Genomic DNA, 18819 nt, shown 5'->3' with positions numbered 1-18819 from the left:
CTGGATACATGCCCCGGCAGATCACCCCACGTATAGATTGGAAAGGGAAAAATTGGGCCATCGTACGTACTTACATTATCTATATGGAGGGAAAGGGAAAACTGCACTGCTATCGGCGACTAGGGTGACCGTAGAGTTATGGGATAGGGCGACATGACGGATCGGCTGGCGTCACAAGCCATCGGCGCAAACCCCAATTTGGCAGTGCGCTTGGTTGAAAGAATTGCACAAACTGAAAGGTTTCAGACAGTGGGATGACATATGAGTCTCGGTGCTGGCGGACCTGAAGAGACGGGGAGCCCTGAAGTCCTTACAGGAATTGAGGGTAGAATACGGGTTACACCGCTCTCAATTTTTTAAATATGCGCAGCTGTGGCATGCGTGGCAGGCAGAGGGGGCGCTCTCGGAGCCATTGCCGGAATATGCCCCTCTGGAGGGCCGCCTACTACAGGAGCAGGTGCAGGCCAAAGTAGTTTCTCTGACCTATAACACTCTTCTCAACATGCCGGACGGCCTGGTGAAACTGAAAGCTATGTGGGGAGTCGAACCTAGGGGAGATGGACACGCTCGATTGGGAGAGTGCATTGATGCATCCTAGGGAAGTGGCCATAAAATCCAGTCTACGACTCATTCAATTCAAAATTTTACACAGAGCCTATTATGACAGACACCGTTTACACCGGATGGAGCGGGCTGCCGATCCTAGTTGCCTGAGATGTGGTCATGTTGAGGGTGACTTCTATCACACCATCTGGGAATGCGGAGTCCTCCAGAGTTACTGGGCGAGAATACTGCGAGAACTGGGATAGATACTCGAAGTGACCATACCGCTGGAGCCTAAGCTAATCTTACTGGGGATAATGACCGAGGTGGACCAGACCCAATCTAATTTTCCTGGCGCTAGCATTAGTGGTGGCTAAGAGGGATGTGGCTAGGGAGTGGGGAGCCCCGAACCCACCGAGAATTGGAGACTGGAGGAAGGGTATGGACATGTATATGGCAGCGGAAAGAGTTACTTATAAAGCAAGAGGCTGTCCGAAGAAGTTTCGTAGAGTGTGGGGGAAATGAAGACGCTTCTATGGCTTAGATGGGGGACTTTGAAAGAATAGGGTAGGTTCCACGAGGTACTTTGCTGTACACAAGAGAGACCCGAGGGCAGCAATTCCTTGAGTTGAAGGATGAGATTTTCAATATAAATGTATTGCCTTGTTTAGTGAGGTCTGGGAGTAGGTGGGAGGCGGGTGGAGGGAGGGTAGGAGGTGATGGCTATTTGGATGTGACATGCTTATTATGTTTGTTTTTCCTTTTGTTTTGAAAATGCAATAAAAATAATTTTAAAAAAAAGAAGAAGTTGGGCCCCCTCAAACACAATATGGCAAGGATTTGGTGAGTGGAGGCATGATCATAGGGGCGGTGATCACAAGATCATTTCAGGAATGCTTTTCTGACACTCTTGGTCCACACTAAATGTGGGACTTGTAAAAAGGCAACCACATCAATCAAAAACAGAATTGATCAAAACCGCTACTGCCAATAATTGGGGTGCTGTGGGCAAAAACGCACTCCACCTACTGCACTGATTGCTGTAGCCCTGAGAAGCAGGCAGTCTCCACTTTTCACTCCTTCCCCACCATGTCAGACCATTACTTCAATCTCGAAACAAGTCCAGTCTGTTTCTGAAAGAAAATGAGCTGCTACATGCAGTATCCTTTTTGAGTCAAGGGCACCATCTGCCCTAATGCTAGCAAGGAAAATGAGCCCCCCATGCACACTTTTTATTATAAAACACTCTTAATCGTGATGCAGTCAGCCCCTGGGCAAAAGTGTCACTGCACTGTTTAACTAATGATAGTTACTGGCTTGCAGTTGCTTCGGATGTTTGTTAACATGGGCTCCCATCTCACACCATCCCTCCCATCTCACACCGTCCATCTTCCATCCATCTCTCAGCATCCCCCTCCCTCCCATCTCTCTACGTCCCTCTCATCTGTGTCCCTCATCTCTGATGCCCAAATCAAGGTGTCCCCTATGCTTCTTTTCCCCTCCCATGGGCTATTGCTCCAACAATCACTGGCACAGCAAGTATTCCCTGGGCCTCTAATGGAGCTGAAGCACCAATGATACCTACAGCTTTGCGAAGCAGGTGGTCAACTCTGCCCACTCAACAGGGCCATTACTTCTAGGAAAGATGCCCAAAGCAAGGTTTCTGCCACTGATTAAAAAAAAAAAAACCGCACATTTAGTCCCTCCCATGTTGCTTGGGTTCTGTTCTGTGCGCAACAATGGTGACCTGGGACTTAATGCTAGTAAGGAAAATGCACCTCATGTTCTTTTTCATAGTAAGATTACCATAACTGTTGGTGCAGTGCCCACTCTCAAAGGGTGGGGGACGGGCTCTCATGCTGTGAAACAGAGTACTAAAGAAGAAACATGCCTTCTCACCAAGGTGCCTGCTACCTGAATGTACTGTAAATGTGTGCAATGGTTAATCACCAAATATAAAGGTTGCTTTGAAGCCATGGTAGCCGGTAATTAATGCAGTCACTCAGGTTCATGGCGACAAATATATATTTTAAAGAAATTATGTGTGTTCATTAAAAGGAGTGCATCCTTTTAATGGACCCCACTAGGCACCAGGTATTTGGTTGCGTGTAAAGGAAGCGACATGGTTGCTTCCAAGGGGGTGACATTTGATTGTTTTTTCTGCCCCTGCTGGGGACAGATCTGCCCCTTTTTTTGACCTTTCTGCCTTTTTTTGGGGGGTGGAGGGGGGGAACCCTACAAGGCACCAGGGATTTTTTTTTTGCAAGGGGGCACATTTCTGTCTGCTGTTTTCTGCCCCACGTGGGTGACAGATCGGCCTGGCAGACAACCTCACCGGATCCCTTGGTCAAGATCACACACCATTTTTCTTAGCCCCATTTGAAGGCCCATCTGGCAGTTTGACCATTTGGGTAGTTAAATAGGGTGTTATAATGTTAATTGTTTTATTTCTTGTGTATTGCAATGCTAATGCTTTATTTCTCCTTTCGGTACTAGTTCACAGCATTTGCTCTTTAGACTGTTCCAGGTTGCGGTATCGTTACTGGTGGTTCTGCGGTTTGTGTAGTTGCATGTGTTTGGCAAAAGACTTTTTTGTACAATGTAAATGAGTTTCATTTCCCTGCATGAATGTTTTGCAAATGGGGTAATAGCAGTATGTTTGGCTTCTGTTTGAGTGTCAAAAACGTTTTGCATTTGTGCTCAATGTGTATTTTGTTGTCTTGTGAGTAATTGGCTTTGTTTTTAGGTCTTGCTCACACAGCGCGCATGTGCTGCATAGGAGAGAGACCTTTAGCCATCGGCACAGCTTTGGAGGCAAAAACGTGCACGCGTTGCATTGCTTGCAATGGCAACACGTGCAAATCTGGCGATTCCCTCACGGGAGCGCACAATGCCATATGGTCGCAATCATAGCGCCTTGCTGCACGCTCCCGCAAGGGAATCGCGCAGGCCCCCTCCCTCTGCTGCCGCGCGAGGCACGCTTGTGCTGGCCTTTTCTTCCTTACATTTCTTCTCTCCAAATAGGCCCTTACGTCACATGTGTTGCAGTCATAGGTTTCCTGCATTTGACTTGGAACTATTTTTACCTTGTTTTGCCCTGCTGCTTCGGCCGCCTGTCATTTCCTCCCAGCCTGCCCCTCACTTCAGTTCCTCTCTCTATGGTTTCCTCTTGTCCTTCATCCATTTGTCATCACTCTGCCGACTCATGACGCATTTCGGCACGCTACTTCCAAACATAACTGATGCCTTGATCCGGATTTCGGCCTTCCTTGTAGTTCGTTGGAGGTGATGTGTGGGTGTGAAATCGGAGAGGTCATGAGGGGGGCAGCCATGTAACGTTGCCCCCCAGCAGTCTATTGGCAGGAGATTAACAGATTAAGGAGCAGCACAGTTCCGTATTAATCAGTCTTTGAAAGGCCAGCAGGGCTGAGGCAGAATCACACAAACATGGACACACGCATCAACTAGCCTCATGCGTTAATCGTGACTTTCAGGCAAACATTTGTAGACGTGTGTGAGAAGGAAAGTTGTCGCACACAGCACCTTCAGAATGCAAAGTAGAGAAAAAACACGACTCACCAAAAATCCCCCTCTTCTTGACCACTGGCTAGGGGACAGCTTTGCCCCACGCACCTATGCATGTGCAGTGCTTTATGCAGGGTATAGGCAGTGTAACGCTCCACCGTTCGCACGTGGAGTCTTGCAATTACACTTTGTAAAATCTCACATACACAGGTGCCACGACTTGCAGCCTCGCCCAACGCTGAGGACAGCCAGGTAAGGCGCACAAGGACAGAGTACATCAAATTTAAAAACCGTAGGCCCAAGTCTGTTTATTCGACGCCCAATAGGAATCAAATGCACTCGCGCTCCATGCATTCCCTGGGATCTTGGCCAAACCATAATGAAAACAAGTACCCCATTTCCAAGCATTATGGAAAATTCTGAGCTCAATGACGGGACACCTTCCCCCGCCCCGCCCGCTCACCACAGTCTCTGGCTAGGTGTGGCAGGGTGTTTGAGGGAAAAGTGTTCCTTTCAGGGCCTGATCCAGGCGGCACACCCCCCGCCCCGAGAGCAGGGGCCTCCTAAGTGACTGGAGACACAAAGTGCCAGTATTGTATTTTTATTGTTCACCGAGACTGCAACTGTTCTTTTTATTCAAATATTATTCAACTCAATGGCACTGGACTGGGAAGCTGTGATCGACAGGTAACACATCGGTTTAGATTTACCAGATTTGGTAACAGTACTGCTTGAAAATCACTAGCGCTGCGTTGTGGTGAGGGTAAAACAAATATGCAAAGCCTTGTCGCCGATGATGCCATTAACAGCAGCCATGTTTGCATGACTATAACCATGACTCCACTGAACAAAGCGAACAATTAGTGTCTTGCCTGAGATTTGTACTTGAGGGACACCCTCCAGGAGAAATTTGATTAATACAAGAGTAAATATGGAATTTCATGGAACTTACATGAATAATGTACAGCAAAATAAACAGATTTTCCTTTTGCCATTCTTTAGGTCGTCTTTTATTTGGTGATAAAATTTAATAAACAACGAGGTTACGCTATTGGTTAGATCAGACTTTGCACAGAATCTTGTGGTGTTTGCTCTGTTGCCAAATTATGTCCCTATGCATACATTAATAGGGATTAGATTAAACAAGATGCGCAGCAGTTTTGTAGCAAACTTGTGTCACCTTTTCAGTGAGAAAAACATTTTGCCTGCGAAAATTAAGTGATGCAGTGTGCTTCAATTTTTACTGTGCAGCACTTTTTAGTCGCAGATGTGCTGGCGCAAAAGGATAGTCAATCTGGGCTAAGGAGCCGAACAGGTTCTCAGACAATGCTGAATTCTAGTACCTTAAGTGCAATATGATAATGCCACTTCTTGTCCTTTCCATTACAAGCCTTCGCTTCATATTTATCTAATTTAGTACTAACAGAAAGTGCCTCATTTAGAGAGACCAATAAAGAACCCAAAAGGGTCCTCCCTGGTGCGAGAAAACTTACAGCCCAATACGTTGGTTTCCTCAAAAATAGATCTCTGCTTTGGTGGTCTGTCTTTAGCAGAAAAAAGTACAGATACATGTATCCTGTGCATAATTTGCCACTGGAACCAAGCTATACCCAGTTGATGAGCTTTAGTAAAAGCGAAACAGGTCCTGAGATGATTATTTTCTGGTTTAAGGAAGACCTGGCCTGGCAGTTCGGGATGGATTGTTTCCATGGAAGCAGGTTCAAAACTGATTTGCATATGGTTGGGTCCAAACTGAGGGGGCATGGAGAGCAAAATAATGATGGATTGTGATGCTGCCCAAGTAATTGCCAGGGGCTGAGATTAATTCAGGCATTCCATCCATCACGTTTTTGCATACTTCAGTATCCCCCACCGGCATGGCAAACCCGTTTTATTTTCCAAAACTGCGTCTCGCAATGGAGGCACTTCAATGACTATAGAAAACTGACAAAAATGTTGATTTCCACATACCTGCTGTTACTGGGACAAAGTTAAAATCAGCCTAAAGTAATGAGTACTGTAGTGAGCAGCAATAAAGTGGAATTCCTAACAACTTTCATGGAGTTGACTGATTCTCTACAGATCTTCCTTCGGGTCCCAGAGTGGTGGCCTTTTCAACCCCAGAAGGTCCAGTGTCACTACATTCCCATTGGTCCCCTCCTTTACCCTGATCTCTTCATGCTATTGCACAGGCTGTAAGTTTCACTTTCTTTAACACCCTGGCTGCTTACACTATCTGTGAGACAAATTTTATAAGTGGCTGGCAGAAGTTTTTCTGTAATCTTCACTACGAAGAAAACCTTGGAGTTCATTCCAATGCAAACTCAAAACAATATTATACATGCATTGATTACTGCCAAACGATTATGCAAGTGCTTTTTCTGTGGGTCTACCCAGCTGCCTGCCTACAAGTCATTCAAAATGCCGCCGCTAGGTTGATCCTTGAGTTCCCTAGATGTCAATCTGTAAAATAACATCTTAAAGAAACTTATTTGGATCCCTATCAAGAAACACATTTTTAAAACTTTGGTCATTGCTTTCTGCTCTTTTCATAAAAGTGCCCATAAATGGCTTTGTTAGAGGCTTTAGCAATATGTGCCAAGCCATCCTCGGAGTCTTCAGGAGTTAGGCCCCTCTGATCTTAGGTTTCCTCTTAAGATAGAGTGAGGCTGCTCTTTCACCTACCTGACTCCCAAAGCTTGGAACAAGATTCATCTCTTTCTTCATCAAATTACTAAGGAAAACCAGTGTGTAAATGTAAATGTGTAGAATTTATATAGCGCACTTCTACCCGGAGGCCTCGTAGCGCTGTATTCATACCGCTGTGGAACCCATCCTGGCTTTCCTGTGAAATGTCCACTCCTGGGCACCCCAAGGTGAAGCCAGGCATCCAAGCGCTGCTGGGGCCGTTGTGGAGATTAAGCAAGCTATTGCCCAGAGTCAGAGTTGGACCCATGATTAGACTAGGCACCGAGGTGAGACTTATCAGGTCCGGGGAAATTGAGTCCAAGAGCCGCCGAGGTGGGAATTGAACCCTGGTCCCGGGCAAGACCTCTGCATCAGGGTCTGCCGCTCTAACCATTGAGCCACGCTTCTCCACTTGAAGCAATTAAAGACCTGGCTTTCAGCAAATGATTCTTCTTTTTGGTGGGTTCTCTTCCTTTCTTCTAGCACCGGGATACCTAGATTGCAGCTGTGCGCTTTATAACTATAATTGCTTAACTGAGAAAGTACCCATCTTCAACTTTCATTCTGCTTAGCCTCAACCTTAATGAGGTGAGGTGTGAATCTATCTCTTGGCACAAATGATGGTGAATTGTGACTGTTGTAGCCATTTCCAGTTATGCACAACAGTGAACAGAGCTGGACTGTTCCCATTGGGAGCAGGGTCAAGACTGATTTGCATATGGCTGGGTCTTAACTGGAATGGAATGGAAAGCAAAGAAACAATGAATTTAGGCCCAGATCACGGTACTAGGGCTGAATGTTTGACATTGTTCAGTATTCCATCCATCATTTCCAGACCTACCACTGCGTGACTCCCGTGGCGGATGCTTGGCGGAGCTAGCTGTACAATACAAATTTTAAAATTGATTTGGATTTTATCTTTTGCCTTGTTTTAAAATGTGGTGCTTGTGTTTATGCTTGCATTGGGGACTACCTGCAATCTTACTCCTTTCTCTCCTGAGGCAGATGCCGGGAGATCTCCTTCTGTTCTTTTATCTATTGTGAGGGGGAGAGTGCTTTTAAATTTCTTCGGGCTTCGGTGCGCTTACCTGATTCCCCCAGACTGCCGCGCCGGTCCTCCCTTGTGCAGAGTCCATCTGGCTGCCTCCCTCTCAGCCGATGAGGAGCTGAGGGGCATTGTGGGACCTGGAGGCTGCGCAGTAGTTCGGCGGCCATCTCTGATGAGGCAAGCATGCTAGTCGGCTGACTAGGCTTGCTGCCTCACGGGCGGGAACTATAAATTCAGACGGTGATGGCTCCGCGCAGCGGACGCGAGCAGCCTGACCGGCACCAAAGGAGCGCCTAAGGAAAGCCCGTCTGCGCCCGTCAGCGTCCCGGAGGCGGGCGACTCAGCTACAGCACACGGGAGAACCACTCAGGCACTCTGCAACGCATCTTTTGAGTTTGAGAGGCTGCAGCAATAGCGGCTGCTCGGTGCAGGGCCGCTGTTTTAGGGGAAATTTTCATTGCACGGGTGTGGTTGGTCTCTGCAAGAGGTTTGGTGTGGGTGGGCCCCGGCGAATGCAGGGCACTCTTGTGCGCCGACGTCGGGTCTGAGACCGCCAGAGCGCAGTATTTCCTGTGCTCTATTGAACACGAGGTCTGTGAGTAAACACACGCAGGACCTTTTTGACCTACTTTCAGAATCCAATCCTGTATGCCTTTTTTTAACGGAATCGTGGCTTGGCGAGACATCCGGCCCGGATGTCGCCAATGCTCCGCCCCCTAACTATTTTATGCTGAGGAAGGATAGGAGCACGGGTAAAGGTGGGGGGAGTGGCTCTGGTGATTGATCGTCGCTTTGAGTGTTCTATTGTCCCAACAGAAGATATCTTTGGGGCTGAAGCTCTGGGATTCTGCCCGACACTTTCACCCGCCCAATCTTGTGCGGCTTGCTAGTCTACAGGCCCCCTGGGCCAATCGAGTCTTTTCATGAGGGGTTATATTCTGTGATTTCGGCTACGAGTGTGCAGTTCAAGCACTGCGTACTTCTAGGCGATTTTAACATCCACATGGACATGCCTGATGCGGTTGATACCATCAAGTTGCTAGATACCACCAAACCTCTGGGCCTGTTACCTTATCTGGCCTCCCCTACCCATTATAAGGGGCATGTGCTGGATCAGATTTTTTCTACCATGCCCATTACAGTTGCCCCCCCCTCAACCTGTGCTGTGGTCTGACCACTTGTTGGTGAATTTCTATATTCAATACAAAGTTAGTTCTTCCATTAGAGGGACTGGCTCTCTGCCCCAGACATCGTGCGCCTTCCATAGAATATCTCCGGTCATGGTCGCACAGTATCTGCTGATCCATCCGTGCCAGTCAATAGGCGATTTAGAGCAGGATCTTGATTTCTTTCAAACATGGCTAGCGCAGTGCCTTAGGGAGTTGGCTCTTCCACAGCGGAAGCTCAAGAACACTTCTCGTGCCTCGGCACCATGGTTTACGCCAGCGCTTAATGCCAGTCGCAGGCTCTGTAAGAAGGCCGAAAGAGCATGGGGATCAAGCTACGACGAGCCTCTGAAGGAGGCCTATAGGCAGTGCGTTAAGGCATACCACAAGGAAATTTTTGTGGAAAAGAAATCCTACTTTGCTAGGAGGATTGAGGAGGCCTTTAACACCAGCAAATAAATCTTCCCGATTGTGAAGGAATTCACCTCTCCGGCCTCTATCACTCCTAAATCTCTTTTGCGGAATCTTGGGTCACCAAACTGGCAAGCTTCTTTGCTAATAAGATCACTAGCATTCAGGAAACTTTTTCTCCTGCTGCGGGGGTGGCAAGCTCCAACATGGGACTGCCTTCCCTCCTGCCTGTAGAGGGGCAGCCCATTCTGGCAAATTTCCCTCCTATCGAACTGCAAGTCTCGCTGGAAATCTTATCCAAAATGAGATCGGAGTCACCACTGGACCCCTGTCCTGCCAAGTACCTTGCCAAGATGGCACACGTGATTAACCCTATGGTCAACCCTATTTTGAATCACTCCCTTGAGACCGGTGTTGTGCCTCTAGCTTGGAAGGAAGCTTTGGTCCTCCCTCTTTTAAAGAAACAGTCACTAGACCCAGACATCCATGCTAACTAACGACCCATATCGTTGCTCCCGGCTCTGGCCAAGGTGAGGGAGAAGCATGTGCAGACAGTTCTGGCGGACTTTGTGGAGTCTCACGGCGTCCTCCATTACACCCAGTCCGGCTTTCGGGCTAACATGAGCACTGAGACGGCACTGCTGGAGGTGTCGAAGCAATCAAGGAGGTCCAGGACAACGGAGGGAAGGCACTGTTGGTGCTGTTAGATCTGTCGGCGGCGTTTGACACCGTTCCTCATGGCCGTCTCTTGGCAAGATTCTTGGAGATTGGGGTGAGGGGAACGGTGTTCAGGTGGTTCGAGTCTTTTCTCTCTAACCGTCGACAGACAGTCTGGGCCCCTTCGTACTCGGCTGCAGTGCCACCTTTGGAGGTGGGAGTCCCTCAGGGGTCGATTTTAAGCCCCACTCTCTAATATCTACATGTCCCCTCTGGCGGCGCTGGCTGAGTCTTATGGTGCCCAGATTGTCTCCTACGCCGATGATACCCAGCATCTCTTCACCTGCAGTAAGAACAGGGACTTCGATGGAGATCTCATTAAGAACTGCCTGGGTGCGGTGTTTGGCTGGTTTCATCTAAACCAGCTGAAATGCAACTCAGAGGTCCTCTTCTTTGGGTGTCCACCGGACCCTTGTTGGAAGTCCTGGTGGCCGGCGGCTATGCACCCTCCCTCTGCCGATACTGGGATGGCTAAGAATCTCGGAGTTAAGATGGACACTGGTCTGACCCTCAAACCTCAGATTCTGGGCCTGGTGGGACAATGCTTCAGGATTCTAAAAAGGCTCAGGAAATTTCTCCCTCTCCTATCCATTGCCCACAGGAAAAGTACGGTGCAAGCCTTGGTAGGATCCAGGCTTGATTATGCCAACGTGCTCTACCTCGGCCTCCCTGAGTATCTCCTCTCGCGTTTGCAGGTGGTGCAGAACTCAGCTGCTCGAGCAATCTTTGGCCTTGGCCGGAGGTCTCACGCTGCGGGTTTGTTGAAATCCCTTCATTGGCTACCGATACGGAAACGCATCGAGTTGAAGACACTGACCATGGCATTTAGGGCACTCCATGGCTCAGGTGCTGGCTACCCGAGGAGGAGGATGGGATTTTACTGTCCGCCTAGAGCGTTTCGTTTTGAGTCTCTGTCCCTGGCCACTGTCCCGGCAGTTAGGCACGCTCGCACCGGGGGTCGCTCTTTTAAATATCTTGCACCCCGGGCCTGGAATGCACTGCCACTGTCAAGAATCTATTGTCTTTTAGGAAAGAGCTTAAAACGTGGCTGTACTGCAAATAATCCTCCTCTATTGTCATGGTCATGTTGTGTTGGGTCTGATAGCGCCGGGACACTCGGTTCGAGTAGCTGAGCGCTTAATAAAACTCCAAATAACATAACATTTGTTGCCCCTCTGTATTTAAGCACAACTAGAAGAATCCCTCCCCCAGAAGAGAAAAGCATGGAATTGAATCTTGGTACTGTAGAAATAAATGACCACATCTCCGTTTATTACTATCCTTCCTCCAAACAATATATTTTAGTGGGCCACATTATTTTTGACTGGTATGACATAAGAATATTGGTGCAGACAGCTTTGCTATAATTATATAAATGCCTTGGCGGTAAAACTCGGGCCTCATAAGAAAATGATGCAGCACTGCAAGCCATTTATCTGCACCATGCTTCGTCATTTTCAAAGCACAGGGATGTATTGTATTAACACCACAACGCAACCCTGTGCTGGCACACAATTTTCTGCCATGCGCCAGCGCAGGCACCCGGGTGTCATTTTGAAAAGGTGCCTGCGCTGCGGGGATGATTTTTTTGTGCCGGAATGGACACCTTCCTGCACAAAAACCATAATTAATTTAATTTTTCTCTTTCTATGCATGCTGCAGAATGCATCATGCATAGAAAGAGGATAAATACAAGTATTTCTCTTCGTTGCTCCATTCCTACGCCTTCCCTGGGAGCAGGATTCTGAAGCATTCCCAGTTTTACAAAATGTTGTAAATCTGGGAATTCATCAAGTTCCATTGACGTTGCGTGGGAACAGGCACATCAACACCCATGGAATGCCTCTTTCACACAATAATGTGCGAAAGAGGCCCATATTTAACAAGGCCATGAAAAGTCTCGCAGGGGGAATTTACATAACCTTGTAAATAAGGGCAAGCCGAATGCAATGCTGGTACGTCAAATAAAGTGATGCACCAGCGGCACAATGGGCTTGTAAATAAGCCCCTAAATGTTTCCCATTAAAACATGCTATTTGATGCCGCCACCGGAACGTCACTTTTTATGACATTCCTGTGGCGATAAACCCTTCGCCTTATTTACAAGGCGGCGTTAAGCCACTTAACGTGGCTTAACGCCACCTTGTGAATAAGGCTCCCTTTCAAGCAGCACTTAGCTTGAAAGGGGGAGGCAATGGGTGTTGTGGGGGGGCGTAGCGGTGCAACACCCATTGCTTTTTCACGCTGCCCCCTATTTACAAGGGTGGCGTAAATATGGGGCAGCGCCAAAATGAAGACAAAACAAGCATTGGCATAGTCAATAGGTCTCACCTTTGGGATCTGTCGGGGCCTCTCAGATCAGACCCTGGCGAACACCAGGCGGTCTACCCCTCACATCCCGTAGTGAATGGCCCAACTCTCCTCTGCTCCCAACCAAGCAGGCAATGTCGGCTCTTCAGCTATACTCTCCACTCCGCCCGTCAGGAACCGCTGTGCCCACTGCTCCCTGCACTCCGCAGTTCCCCAGAGATCACGTTTGCATGACCTGGGAGTTGGCATAGGCCCTTTTCTCCCAGTGGGGCCCCAGGCAGCTCTAACTGGATCAAACTGCCATCAAAAGTCCCAGCAACCGCTGCGGGACCCCATACCATTCATGCTGCATGGATGGTAATGGATGTTCCGACATCTTGTATCTGGCGGCTGCGGAGCTCACTTAGGGTGCGGCCACCTTGCTTGGCGGTTGTCCGTGTCCCCATGGCAACAGGATTACTCCTCTTTTATATAGTCCAATGAAGCGGGGTTGGAATTTTCTTGACCCTTTCAAAGCGATTCTGTGAGTAGACAATCATACCATATCCCCAATAGAATAGTCAGGGCTGGTGCAACAATGAAGATCTATATGTCTTTTATATACAGCTTTAGATTTGTCAAAATTGACCTGAGCAGTTCGGAAATGGTTGAGGTGAGAGGACTGTAGAACTTACAAATGAGAGTGAAAGCCATAGTAAATATAACAAGCATTGGCATAGCCAATAGGTCTCGCCTTTGGGACCTTATAAGTGTTTACCCATGCAACAGGTAATGTTGCACCAAGGATATTGTGCTACCTAACTAAATACTTATTAAGTCCCAATGCGAGACCTACTGGCTATGCCAATGCTGGTTTCCTTTCTAGTGGGATATTGTTGGTTTTTGCTGTGTCTCTGCACAGTAGGTGCTGGTGAGTGTAGCTGTCACTTGCAAGTGAATCATATAGTTTATGCAAAATAAGTAAACAAAAGTGTGTCTTTATCACAAAGATCTATATACTCCGTGTTGGTGGTTGTTGACTTATTTGTGCAGGCAACTTTCTAGTAAGGAGAATGGCTAGCCGCAGGATTACTGCTCAGCACGTTGTTGGTATGCTTTTTGAGTCTCCCTCTGACCATGGTTCAGAGACTGACTCTGCATCTGAGGGAGAGGAGGTAGTGGAAGATTCAGGCAGTGAGCTTTCTGTCCACGAGGAATCATCTGATAATGAAGCTATTCTTAGTGTGGATGAAGGGCCCGTTTTAGAAGTGGTCATTGATGTGCCGATAGTGCATCAAGAGGCATCTAGGCTGCAACCTGGGGCTGCAAGGCTTCCCGTTTGAAGTGCTGACCTCTGGGTAGCCCCAGGCATGGTGCAGCCAGCATTGCCAGACTTCACTGGTTTTCCAGGGTGTAGAGTGAATACTAAAAACGTTTTGCCAATAACATTTTTTCAGTTGTTTATGGACGTTGTATTTTTGGCAGAGATTGTTGAGCAGACTAATTTGCATGGCAAACAGTTTTTGAGGGACAACAGTGCCAGCCTTAGGCCCCACTTTAGAGCTACCCAGTGGACTCCCACAAATCTGGAAGAGATTAAAAAGTTCTTGGGTTTAACTTTTTTGATGGGCTTGCTAAGTAAGCCAACAAAGTCTTGATATTGATCTACTAGTCGCTTGATGGCAATAGCTATATTTCCAGCAGTCACAAGTTGTGATAAGTATTTGCTTCTGATGCCGCATTTTGTCGATAATGGTTTAGCGATGCCACGAAATCACCCTGATTGCGATCGTCTTTAAGATTCGACCTGTCATTGATCACTTTGTAGATCGATTTTCTAAGATCTATGCTCCAGGGAAAGAAATAGCAGTGGATGAGTCTTTGGTCTTGTTTAAGGGCCGCTTGGTTTTTAGGCAATACATTCCTAGTAAGAGGGCACAATATGAAATTAAGAGGAACATGCTGTGTGACTGTAGGACTGGATATGTATCTAATTTCAGGGTGTACACCGGTGAGAATTCCAGGATCAACCCACCTGGTTGTCCGTCCACTTTTGGAGTGACGGAGAAAATTGTGTGGGAACTTGGTAGAGGACTTTTTAACAAAGGTCACCATTTACATGTAGATAACTTCTACACTGGTGTGCAGTCTTTGAGGGAATTGGCCAAAGTGGACAATTTAGCTTGTGGCACAATAGGCTCTAACCGTAAAGGTTTTGCAAAAGAACTTGGTTGTCAAAAGCTTGTGCGGGGACAGTGCAGTGCATTGCGAGGAACTTCTAGCTGTGATGTTTTCAGACAGGAGAGATGTATACATGCTGACTCCCATCCATGAAGAAAGCACTTAACCTGTGACTGTTTGGGATCAGGTTGCTGAAGCGCGCACACCTGTGTGCATTTTAGACTATAATAGGCACATGGGTGGTGTTGATAGAGTAGATCAGAGGTTGGAACCTTACACTGCTCTTTGTAAGGCTTACATTTACTATAAGTTGGCTATCCATCTTTACCACTTGGCAACCTTTAATGCTTTTGTTGTATTCAAGGATTGTTGTGGGCCTGTGAAAGTGATGGGCCCTTGAATGGCGTTGTCTGCTGGTTTGAGCGTTGTAATGTGATGGGCAAGTGGCTGGCGGTGTGAATGGTTTTGTATATGTCACACGTATGAAAGGTGTATGAATGGCCTGTAAAGAGGTTGGTGCCTTGTCGTGGCTTTACAGCTCACGAGCTGAGTGTCAATGGTTCTGTTTCTGGTCCTTTCATTTATTAACACTGCAATACATTTTTTGAAATCTTGTTAAAACAATTGTATATACTGAACCATCACTCGCCGTCGAGCCAAATCCAACTGGTATGTATGTGTGCTTGAGGAATTTGTGGTGGTCCAGAAATTTGTCTTTTCTGTCTCTCAAGCAGAGTGTAACTGGTGTTGTAATGTGCTGGTTTTGTGCCTGGTGGTGTGAATGGTCTTGTGTGGATCACATATGAAAGTGAGTGAATGGGCTGTAAAGCGGTTGGGGCCTTGACGCGGCTTTACAGCTCACGAGCTGCAAGTCACTGGTTTAGTTTTTTGTCCTTTCAATTATTGACAGTGCATTTCATTTTTGTGAAATCTCTTGTTAATACATTTTTGTATACTGAACCATCATTCGCCCTGGTACCAAATCCAACCAGTATGTGTGTGCTTGAGGAATAGACTGCTATGCAGTAATATTGACTTTTTTGTCTCTGTGCCAAGGTGTACATTCCATCTAAGAAAAACCTACCAACTGTAGATATTGTCGCAAACTAAACACCCATGGGAGTACATGGTGAGGTCTCTTGTGAATCCCAACAAGTTATCTTACCCACAATGACCTGCAAACCTCAAAATGTGACTCACATTTTCTTTGCATTATTGTGGCAAATTTTCAAGCTTCAGAAAGAAATAACAAATTTCCTACCAACCAGCATTTCTCCAAGTATACCAATAGAAATGGTACCTCACTTGTATGAGTGGGCTAAGTATCCGCGGCAGGGAAGGGCCCAAAACGTATTGTGGAGACCTCAAAATAACCTATTTTGAATGGACTTGGTTTTGCAATGGAGGGGAGGGAGGGGGGGGGGGGGGGGGGTCACCTGAGTTTTTGGCCCAGGGCTCTGCGGTCATCTTGGCAAACCTACCAAACCCACACATTTCTGAAAACTAGACACCCTGGGGAGTCCAATGAGGTATGATGGCATGCGTGGATCCCCCAACAATTCCCTACCCAGAATCCACTGCAAACCTCATTTTTTGCTAAATAAAAATCAACGTTTTTCCAAATTTCTGCGTGGGAAAGTTCTGGAATCTGCGTGGCTCCACAAATTTCCTACGTTCCCCCAGGTCTCCCAATAAAAATGGTAGCTCACTCGCATGGGTGGACAAGTACCCGCGAAATGCAAGGGCCCAAAACCTATTGAGGCGACATCAATCAATCAATCAATCAGGTCATTTATAGAGCGCACTACTCACCCGTAGGGTCTCAAGGCGCTGGGTGGGGGGGGTGCCGTTTACTGCTCGAACAGCCAGGTCTTGAGCTTCTTCCTGAAGGAGAGGTGGTCTTGGGTCAGGCGCAGGTCGGTCGGGAGTGAGTTCCAGGTCTTGGCAGCCAGGTAGGAGAAGGATCTTCCTCCTGTTGTCGCTCTTCGGATGCGGGGGACGGCGGCGAGGGCGTGGTTGGTTGATCTGAGGAGGCGCTTGGGAGTGTAGAAGTTGATCCGGTTGTTGAGGTAGCTCGGGCCTTGGTCGTGTAGGGCTTTGTGCGCGTGGGTGAGGAGACGGAAGGTGATTCTCTTGTTGACCGGGAGCCAGTGCAGATCCCTCAGGTGTCCGGAGATGTGGCTGCGTCGGGGGATGTCGAGGATGAGTCTGGCCGAGGCGTTCTGGATCCGCTGGAGTCTCTTCTGGAGTTTGGCCGTGGTTCCGGCGTAGAGGGCGTTGCCGTAGTCCAGTCGGCTGGTGACGAGGGCCTGGGTGACCGTCTGCCGCGTCTCGGTGGGGATCCACCGGAAGATCTTACGTAGCATGCGCAGGATGTTGAAGCAAGACGAGGAGACGGCGTTTACTTGTCTGGTCATGGAGAGGGAGGAGTCCAGGATGAAGCCCAGGTTGCGTGCGTGGTCCGTCGGTTTGGGTGAGGTGCCCAGGGCGGGGGGCAAAATTACCCATCACAAAACAACCTGGAAGTTTTTGGCCCCGGCCTCAGCAGCCAGCTAGGAAAACCTACCAAACCCACACATTTCTGAAAACTAGACACCCTGGGGAGTTTAATGAGGTATGGCTTGCGTGAATCCCCCAACTTTTCCCTACCCAGAATCCCCTGCAAACCAAGTTTAGTTGAAAAAAAAAACTTTTTTCATACTTTATGTGGGATCACTGTGCCGGCACAAATGTCCTACTACCCAGCGTTCCTCTTGATCTCCTGAGTAATATGATAACTCACTTGTGTGGGTGGGCCAAAGTCCTGTGACTGGGAAGAACCGAAAAACATTGGGATTATGGGTATTTTTTTTACTTTTATTGTTTTATTTTACTGAGTTTTATATGGCGCCAACTTGACCCGAATCGGGTATCAGAGGGCTTTACATACCAGTTGCATTACATGAGGACACATTCATTGTTAGGCACGGGGAGATTAAGTGATTTGCCCAGAATCACAGGATGTTAAGAGTCATTGCCAAGACTCGAACTCCATTCCCCAGATTCGAATTCGACTGCCCTAGCCATTAGGCTAACTCCTCTCCCCGGCATAGCACTGAGAAATCTAAGCGCTAAATGTTTAGAAAAGTTCAGCTTTAGCCAAAATTTGCTTTGGACACTGTTAGATTTGGGGGTCTCTAGTTGGCACAGGTAGGTACTTGTGACAAATAGGGCCCATTGCCTCTAGTCAGGATAAGGGGATTACACTCCCAAAATAACCCCTGCTCACCCCTTTGGTAGCTTGGCACGAGCAGACAGGCTCATCTCAGAGGCAGTGTGTAAAGCATTTGTGACCACATACAGTAACCCAGTGACACTACAGATGGACACCACACTAGGTTTTATATCAAAAATAAGTATACTTTATATATAGTTAACACAAGACCATAAGCGTCAAAAATACACAATACTGTTACTTTAAGATGGTAGATTTAGCTTAGTTCAGTTGTTGAGATGTGACACTTTGCGTCAATGTACCTTAGGGTGCGGTGCGCTTCCACGACGAGCAATGTCGCAGCGAGGGAAATGCGGCAAAGTTCAAGTACAAAGAAATAAAGACTTCAAGATCTTCCAGATGCGGCACGCTTCTCCAGGGATGCAAGAAGTTCTCGGTTCGATGGGTGGACTACAGCGGCGACATCCACGATGCGACTCCAGCAGCTCCGACGGCGGCGCGCTCCTCGGGGATGTGAGGCGCTTTTCTTCAATGTGGTGCAGTGCGGCAGTTCCAGCGGCAACACCCTCCCTTGGAGTTGCGACGGCAGGCACAGCGACGGCGACACGCTCCGATCTCGTTGGGAGACTCTTCTCTCCGATGCAGTGCAGTGCGGCAGTTCCAGTGGCGACACCCTCCTTCGGAGTTGCGACAGCAGGCACAGCGACGCGCTTCTTCTCGATGAGTCGCGCTTCCAGCTCCTTGTGAAACGCAGTTCCTCAGAAGGTCCAAAACAGCAGCAGGCACTTCCAAAAGAACTCTGGGGGTGAAGTCTGTTGTCCCTGAGACTTCAGCAGGAGGCAAGCTCTTTTCCAAGCCCTTGGAGATCCTTCACAAGTTGAAAGCAAAGTAAATAAAGTTCCTGTCTCCTTCCTGTGGCAGTAAGGCAACCACTGCAGACCAATCCCCCAAGCAGCACTTCAGCCTGGGAATAGTCTCTCCTCAGTTTCTTCAGGTTCCTCTCCTCAGTAAAGGGTTCTTCTTGTAGCCCAAAGTAA

At 47.9% G+C, this 18819-nt stretch overlaps 1 protein-coding gene across 14 annotated transcripts in view; it reads right to left on the bottom strand.

The window, feature by feature from the left end:
* The window catches only part of TDRD6 (tudor domain containing 6), a 2679339-nt gene that overhangs the window by 2185343 nt on the left and 475177 nt on the right, over nt 1-18819 (bottom strand). The gene's annotated exons all lie outside the window — the stretch shown is intronic.

This window comes from Lissotriton helveticus, chromosome 6, assembly GCF_964261635.1.
Source record: "Lissotriton helveticus chromosome 6, aLisHel1.1, whole genome shotgun sequence".
Lineage (NCBI taxonomy): Eukaryota > Metazoa > Chordata > Amphibia > Caudata > Salamandridae > Lissotriton > Lissotriton helveticus.
Note: the sequence above shows the minus strand (reverse complement) of the source record. Positions and strands in the feature narration are given on the sequence as shown.